Source organism: Lissotriton vulgaris, chromosome 1_1 (assembly GCF_964263255.1).
Source record: "Lissotriton vulgaris chromosome 1_1, aLisVul1.2, whole genome shotgun sequence".
Taxonomy (NCBI): Eukaryota; Metazoa; Chordata; class Amphibia; order Caudata; family Salamandridae; genus Lissotriton; species Lissotriton vulgaris.
The window spans coordinates 150,520,779-150,528,714 of NC_141685.1; the positions used below are offsets into that span (position 1 = coordinate 150,520,779).

Consider the following 7,936-nt stretch of genomic DNA (forward strand, 5'->3'; position numbering starts at 1 on the left):
GGGACAGTGTTCAAAGTCACTGACCAGTGACCACCGTGGAACCAGATTGGAACCAGGCAAAGTCGGGTGCAAACAGGTGATGAGGTGTTGCTTCTCTCTGCAGCCACGTGGATACGAAGAGGTCAAGGACGTCCAGGAGTCGATCACGAGCTGTCCCTCGAAGGCTCTAGCTGATGGCGGTGTCGGCAACTCGATTGAAGCAAACAAGCCTTGGCTAATGCAAGCCACGGAGAAAGTGAAAAAGGCTTATTACTCGGACCAGCAAGGTCAGAGCGGGTACTCCTTTCTACAGTAGCGAGGGCAGGTCTGGAGCAACCAGACCCATAGTGTAAATCGTAGGTTTCGTCGCCAAGATGGCCGCTGACCACGTGACAAGCGGCCGGGATGGCGAGTCGAGTGGCACAAAGCAAAAAGGGCCCCACGCAGATCGTGGAGATGCTGGAGGGCTGATCTTTGGTGCAAATGCTGCTCGATTGTGGGGCTTCTCAAACCCTAAAGCACAGAGTCGAGGGTGCCTCGGGTGCTGCGCAGTCAGCGTCTCGGGGGTCTTTCAAGATGTCCGCTCCCACGTCTCTCGGTGCCTCCACGGGTCCCTTCTTTGCAGGGACTGTGGATCGGGCTGGGAGAAGTCTGGGAAGCTGGGTCTTGTCAGGCTCTGCACTCGGGCTCCGGCGGGAGGCGGCGGCAAAGCAGACGTTGAGGTGCTGGGTGGTGCCTGTGTTCACAGGGTGGCCCCTCCTAGGCCACAAGGGAGATGCTCTTCAGTCTTCTGTTCATCAGAATGTCGAAGTCCAGTCGTCCTCTTAGTTTAAAGGTGATTTCAGGATGATCTGAAGTGCATTGGCACTGCTCCCACTCTTATTCGAATCTGGGGGGCGTGATTACCTGCTAGGCCCCCCCCTATGGGTGGGACCCAGGAAGTGGGTGGATACACCCCCTTCCTTTGATCCAGGCTGCCCTGGCACGAGGGCTGGAGTGCCCCAGAACCGGTTTGGCCGGATTATGCAAGGGGCAGCCTTGTGCGCCCCAAGCAGTGTCTGGTTTCTTTCAAACCTCCCTGCTACAATCCACTATCTCCTGTCTGGAGGGCGGTGACACCCTCCTGTGACAGGAAACCCTTTGTCCAGGCCCCATTTGGCTGAGTTTCGGTCAGCTGCAGGGGTCCAGACTCTTGTCTGTGGCAGAGGCATCCATTTTGTGGATCTAAGGTCTTTGTAGAAATTAACCGCATTTAAGTAAAGTAACATGTCTTACCCCTCTAGAGGGGTGGAATGCTATCCCCGTCGCCAGAACTGGCGAGGGGATAGTATTCCAAATCGTATGACACCTTACACGACATGTTTTGATAAAGCCAAACCAAAGTTGCTATATAACCGCGAGGATAATAAGGCACTTAAGAGTATATGGTATGACATTATCCTGAAACAGCTTAGGGAGTTGTTCCCGACAGCTGCAGACAGGCTCAGCTCATGCTAGAGCTCCATCTCACATGAAACCACGCACTCTGCCTCCAGGATTGATGAGGCCTTCCATAGGAGTGGCTCACAGGTTAATATGTGTCCAGATATAGGTTTAGATATAGGTATACTATATCTAAGCAAGGGGTGATTACACCACCTTACCCCAGCTGAGTGATCAGCCAGTTGTGTCAATTTAAGAACCAGCCAGGGGTGGCAAAAGATATGCTGCAGCCCCTGGTAGGCCTTGGCGGCCCCTATGCCCTGGGCACCTATAGTGCATTATACAGGGGCTGACAAGGAGTCCATTTCCAATTGTGGTATGTACCTAGGGTACATGGAATCCATTTTACAGAGAGAGCAGATGACCTGGGGCCCTGATTAGCAGGGAACCGGGTCAACTAAGTCAAAAAACCAGCTAAACACAGGCAAAAAAATCTGGGGTAACCATAGTCAGGTAGCCACCTTCCTACATAACCCCCCCCCCCCCCCCCCCCCCCCCAAACGAAAGGAGATAAGGCTATCCTTGGCCAGGTAAGCCTATATTGCCTGAGTGGCCATATAAGGAAGTACCTGCACTAGCATGGGTACCCCCTGTCTCATGGTCCACTAAGCAGTCCCTCACCCTTTGGGTATTAGAGGGTCTCCACCATAGGGAATCACTACCTTGGGTGTGTTTATGCAAAGTTAAAGGCTGGTTTGGATATGGAGTATTGAAGTGAGGCTCTACTAATTTAGGGCTTAGCTTCCTCCAATTATCTTCCACCATGTGTGCCTTTCTTTCTTTAACTGAGTTGCACTGTGCTCTCAGGGTCAGCCTCTGGCTACCTAAAGCTGGAGGCTGGGTCCCTCTGTTTGGCTTGCTGGAGGGACAGTTCAGGTTTGGGCCCTTTGGGTCCCAGGTTTGGCTGTGCCCAACAGACTCGTTCTGTGGGAGGTCCCTAACTGTTTTTAAGGGGGCTCCCTCAGGAGTTTTTAAAGTTTTCACCTCACTAGGGCTACTAGTTTTGGTGCCCCTAATCTGTTGATGGGGGTGCTTTATTTGACAGGGGGCCCTCTGGGTCTCACTGTCCTTCTTGTCCTCTGCAGCCCTGGGCTGGCTAAGGCAAGGGAGAGAGGGGCAGGTTACCTGCTCCAGACTGGGTCCCACCTGAGAAGGGTCCACCGCCATCAGAGGCTCTGTCAGGCCAGGCCTAACAACCTCTGGGGCAGTTCCTTCATCAGGGGTAAGATCAGTTCCCTCAGGAGGCTGATCCTGTCCTAAAGTCTGGTGAGGGGGAGATTTCTCTTCCTCCTCCATGCTCTCAGTTTGTGTGGAGTTATCCATCATTTCAGGCTTCACAACACACATATCAGTTTGAGTTTGGGCTGTGGCCATCACAGCCCCACCAACCTTTTCAGGAGGAGACTCAGTTTGGGTTTCTGCTGTTATCATAACAGCTTTGCTATTCTGTTCAGGAAGAGCTTTTACTAAAGATGGGGCAGAGAGTTTCTCAGCCCTACCAACCTTTTCAGGAGGGACATCTTGAATTGGGGCTGTAGCCATTACAGCCTCACTAACCTTTCCATTGGAATTTACCATTCTAGAATGGGTTTCCTGTTCAACCTCAGCCCAGGCTGAGATCTCCAAATCATTACCAAGTAGGCAGTCTACAGGCAAGTTTGGTGACACTGCCACTCTCTTTGGGCCAATGACACCTCGCCAGCTGAGACTTACTACTGCCATGGGATGATTTGTTTTGACGCCATCAATGTTTGTTACCTGGTATGTGGCACCTGGTAAAAGTTGCTTAGAGGGGACTATACAGTCAGCCACCATGGTGATGCTAGCCCCTGTGTCTCTAAAAGCTTCAACTTTCAAACCATTGATGATGGGTTCTTGTCTATATTTGCTCAAAGTATTTGGGCAATCAGAGAAGTTAGCAAACCCCCTGCCAGTCTCATAAACACGATCATTTGGGGATGGGGACCTGGATAGGCCAGGGTCCTCCTGGGCTCCAAAAGTAAACCCACCCAGATTCCTGGGTGTGCTCCCACTTCCTGGGGGATTACTGCTGACAGTAACAGGAGGTGTTGGAGCTGGCTTTGGAGGTATATTTTCTTTATTGTTATTCTTGGGACAACAGTTGTCTGTTTTGTAATGCCCCACCTGTTTACAGGCATGACAATAAGGCTGTTTCTGGGTAGAGGAAGTGTCTTGGGACCCACCCACATTCTTGGAGTTTTGGGGCCCTGGGGAAGTCTTTTCTTTATTTTTATCCCCACCCTTATCTTGAGGCTTGGTAGACTCCTTCTTCTGGTTACTGTCCTGATTCTTAGGCCTAATCCTGGTTCTGACCCATTTGTCTGCCTTCTTTCCCAATTCTTGGGGAGAGGTCAGATCAGAATCCACCAGGTGCTGGTGTAAGAGCTGGTTCTGACAATTACTTAGGATCTGCTCCCTCATAATCAAATTATACAATCCTGTAAAGTCATGTACTTTGCTGCCATGTAGCCAACCCTCCAGAGCCTTAGTAGCACAATCTACAAAATCAGTCCAGTCCTGTGTCTGTGTCTTCTGGGTGTCTCTGAACTTCAACCTGTACTGTTCAGTGGTTAAGCCAAACCCATCTATTAGGACACTCTTCAGGACTTTGTAATTGTTTGCATCCTCATGTCTGACAGTGAGGAGCTTATCTCTCCCTTTCTCTGAAAAGGAGTACCATAAGATTGCTGCCCACTGTTCCTCAGGAACCTGCTGTACCATGCAGGCTCTCTCAAGAGCAGTTATCCACTTGTGGATGTCATCCCCTTCCTTGTAGGGGGGCACAATCTTTGTCAGGTTTCTACTATCATAGGACCTGGGTTTCTCTTTAGGAATATTGCTGCCACCAGTGGCATCTAAGCCACACAATTTCTGCTCTCTTGCCAAGGCAAGTCTAGCTTGAGCTAAGGCTACCTCCTCCCTCTCTATTTGGAGTTTGACAGCCCTCATTCTGGCCCTATGTTCTATCTTCTGAGAGGCAGTCATACCTCTCTGAGATTCTCTAGAGGCACTAGAAATATGAGAGTCCCCTGAGGGAGATCTCACTCTTCTGTTGCCTGGGAGAATGATATGGTTGGATCTGGGGAGGTGCTGGCCCTCTCCATTTCCCAGTAGGTCTAAGTTGGCCTGGTTAAGCCTGGCAACTTGGACCTGGCTACCCCTCTGATCCTGATCTTCTGGGTCCTCTACATCTGAGTCCTCCTCCTCCTCTTCTTCCTCCTCTTCTCCTTCCTCTTGAGGGGTATCAGTTACAGGGGGGTTCCCTCCATCTCCTGATTCTAAGGGAGCTTCATTTCCCTTCTCTAAGTCATCCTGCTCTAGAATGGCTATCAGGATAGGACAGGTGGGACTTCTGCCCCTTTTTAACCCTCTTGATATGCACAAGGCAATCAAGTCCTTTCGGGTTAACTTGTCATAGCTGGAAGTTGCCTTGGTAAGGTCAACTGTCACAGGAGCAGACCCTGAGGCTTTTCCTGTGTCAGACATGACTGCTAGTGAGATGTAAGTGGTGCACTTACCTACACTAAGTGTTTTCCTACTGTACCTTGCTAGTGAGTTGTAGTCAGGGTGTGCTAATCCCTTTAACCTACAACTACTAAGTTCAGTAGAACTTAATATGCTAAGCTTTTGATTTATATGTACCTAGAGGTACTTGATGTGATCTTTCAATTTGATAAAAAGATTGCAATGGTAAAACAACAGCAAGCTCAAATCCGCACCGCTGCTCACCAATGTGAGAAGTTGGCCTGATAGGTGATGTTTCCAATTCTGGAACCACCTGATATCAGACCAAACAATCCCTTATGGTGTCTGGTTGTAAGTCAACCTTGTTAGACAAGCTATCCTAGGGGTAGCATGGACTAAGCAGCCTAAAGGCTTAACTTAAGAGGTCGTGTTAAGCGAGCTGTTTTACCACATACAATCCTGTAATATCAAATGAAAGGACACCACACAAGTATATATTATAAAAATATATGTGTTTATTACTAAAAACAATCCCCAGTATTCTTTATGAATAAAGGGGCACAAGCGTTAAATCAAAAGCACAGTTTAAACATACAAGTTGCACAATTATGGATGAGGGCGGGTGGCCACTCAAACCATATACTAAACAAGTGGTATAAGAGATACCAATCGAACAGTGGTTAGGCCTAGGGCCTAGGGAATCGCTGGGAGCAGTCAGGACAAGCAGTGCTGAAGTCGGGAAAAGCCCGCGGGATTCAGGTGCAGTGCAGAAAGCGCACGCATGCACCAATGTTAACCAATGGTGCATAAAAGTTGTAAAGTTAAAGTTTAAGGACACTTCCGCTGAACCTAGAGGAACAAAACTTAAGACACAGACCCTAGAGATGTGTACCAGTGTGGGAACACCGGCGGAGCACAGTTACCTTACCCACAGGAAGCGGGTGCACAGGGTCGAAGTGGCGTCGGGTTTTGACACGCAGGTTCTTGGCGCTTGAAGCTGAAGATGCTGCAGGCGATGTGAAGGAGAAGTGTCCGGTGGATCCAAGGGTGGATCTGAAGTGGTGAAGACCTGAAAGCAGAGGGGAGAGTGTTCAAAGTCACTGACCAGTGACCACCGTGGAACCAGATTGGAACCAGGCAAAGTCGGGTGCAAACAGGTGATGAGGTGTTGCTTCTCTCTGCAGCCACGTGGACACGAAGAGGTCAAGGACGTCCAGGAGTCGATCACGAGCTGTCCCTCGAAGGCTCTAGCTGATGGCGGTGTCAGCAACTCGATTGATGCAAACAATCCTTGGCTAATGCAAGCCACGGGGAAAGTGAAAAAGGCTTATTACTCGGACCAGCAAGGTCAGAGCGGGTACTCCTTTCTACAGGAGCGAGGGCAGGTCTGGAGCAACCAGACCCACAGTGTAAATCGTAGGTTTTGTCGCCAAGATGGCCGCTGACCACGTGACAAGCGGCCGGGATGGCGAGTCGAGTGGCACAAAGCAAAAAGGGCCCCACGCAGATCGTGGAGATGCTGGAGGGCTGATCTTTGGTGCAAATGCTGCTCGATTGTGGGGCTTCTCAAACCCCAAAGCACAGAGTCGAGGGTGCCTCGGGTGCTGCGCAGTCAGCGTCTCGGGGGTCTTTCAAGATGTCCGCTCCCACGTCTCTCGGTGCCTCCACGGGTCCCTTCTTTGCAGGGACTGTGGATCGGGCTGGGAGAAGTCTGGGAAGCTGGGTCTTGTCAGGCTCTGCACTCGGGCTCCGGCGGGAGGCGGCGGCAAAGCAGACGTCGAGGTGCTGGGTTGTGCCTGTGTTCACAGGGTGGCCCCTCCTAGGCCACAAGGGAGATGCTCTTCAGTCTTCTGTTCATCAGAATGTCGAAGTCCAGTCGTCCTCTTAGTTTAAAGGTGATTTCAGGATGATCTGAAGTGCATTGGCACTGCTCCCACTCTTATTCGAATCTGGGGGGCGTGATTACCTGCTAGGTCCCCCCCTATGGGTGGGACCCAGGAAGTGGGTGGATACACCCCCTTCCTTTGATCCAGGCCGCCCTGGCACGAGGGCTGGAGTGCCCCAGAACCGGTTTGGCCGGATTATGCAAGGGGCAGCCTTGTGCGCCCCAAGCAGTGTCTGGTTTCTTTCAAACCTCCCTGCTACAATCCACTATCTCCTGTCTGGAGGGCGGTGACACCCTCCTGTGACAGGAAACCCTTTGTCCAGGCCCCATTTGGCTGAGTTTCGGTCAGCTGCAGGGGTCCAGACTCTTGTCTGTGGCAGAGGCATCCATTTTGTGGATCTAAGGTCTTTGTAGAAATTAACCGCATTTAAGTAAAGTAACATGTCTTACCCCTCTAGAGGGGTGGAATGCTATCCCCGTCGCCAGAACTGGCGAGGGGATAGTATTCCAAATCGTATGAAACCTTACACGACATGTTTTGATAAAGCCAAACCAAAGTTGCTATATAACCGCGAGGATTATAAGGCACTTAAGAGTATATGGTATGACATTATCCTGAAACAGCTTAGGGAGTTGTTCCCGACAGCTGCAGACAGGCTCAGCTCATGCTAGAGCTCCATCTCACATGAAACCACGCACTCTGCCTCCAGGATTGATGAGGCCTTCCATAGGAGTGGCTCACAGGTTAATATGTGTCCAGATATAGGTTTAGATATAGGTATACTATATCTAAGCAAGGGGTGATTACACCACCTTACCCCAGCTGAGTGATCAGCCAGTTGTGTCAATTTAAGAACCAGCCAGGGGTGGCAAAAGATATGCTGCAGCCCCTGGTAGGCCTTGGCGGCCCCTATGCCCTGGGCACCTATAGTGCATTATACAGGGGCTGACAAGGAGTCCATTTCCAATTGTGGTATGTACCTAGGGTACATGGAATCCATTTTACAGAGAGAGCAGATGGCCTGGGGCCCTGATTAGCAGGGAACCAGGTCAACTAAGTCAAAAAACCAGCTAAACACAGGCAAAAAAATCTGGGGTAACCAT

The 7,936-nt window shown here is 50.5% G+C and overlaps 1 pseudogene; it reads right to left on the minus strand.

Moving 5' to 3' along the window:
* Positions 1–2,689: 2,689 nt before the first annotated feature.
* LOC147737889 (uncharacterized) lies at positions 2,690–4,968 on the minus strand (annotated as a pseudogene).
* Positions 4,969–7,936: the final 2,968 nt, after the last annotated feature.